We start from the raw sequence: 784 nt of genomic DNA on the forward strand, positions 1-784 counted from the left end.
TTATTAATTGATTGGAAACGCCCTTTGCTTCGTGTCCCAGCTTCAGACTCCTTGAGCTCACGTCTGGGATAAGGAAAACATTTCTCTTCCATTAATGGGAGATGTAAACAGAGGGTCAGTTATTAATTAACAGAGCCATTAGAAGTTTCCTACCCTCTCTGGAAGCGCAGGTGTGTTCCTGCTGTGGGTTGTGGGGTGGTGAACCCCTTCCCCTGGGGATGGGGAGCAGCTGGGGGGGGGGGATTGGGCACAACTGCAGCTTCCTTCCTTCAAGAAATATTGCTATCGATGGAGGAAATGTAAATATTTCACCACATTCCCCATTAGAGGTATTGCATTCCCTCTCCTGTGTCCGGTGGGATCCTGATTGCTTTTGGGTCCTGTAAAGATGTGGTCGTAATGTTTCTGATACTGGAGCGTGTGGATGATTTTACATGGCCAGGATGCCCGTATCCCCTTTTCCCTCCCCACAGCCCAGTATTCTTCATTAGAAAACCCAACAACTGAACGTTTCCCACCCTGATCTGTTTTCCAGCTGCAGTTTCAAAGTTTGGTTTCCATTGGGAAATGGTGACATCGCCTTCTCCCAGCCCTGCTTTGAAACCAAGAGCCACAGGAGGACGCGCTGACCCCCAACCCAAGGCATGCACCCAGCAGCAAGAAATAAAACAGGCGTAATTCTGCTTGATTTTCCAATCCAGCCTTGATTTTTCCAATTTCTCCTTACTGGAAACTGCCACCAATCTGCCATTCCTTTCCAGAAATGACAACACCACAGACCCGG

Source organism: Phasianus colchicus, chromosome 33, assembly GCF_987193195.1.
Source record: "Phasianus colchicus chromosome 33, bPhaCol1.hap1.1, whole genome shotgun sequence".
In the NCBI taxonomy this organism is placed as follows: domain Eukaryota; kingdom Metazoa; phylum Chordata; class Aves; order Galliformes; family Phasianidae; genus Phasianus; species Phasianus colchicus.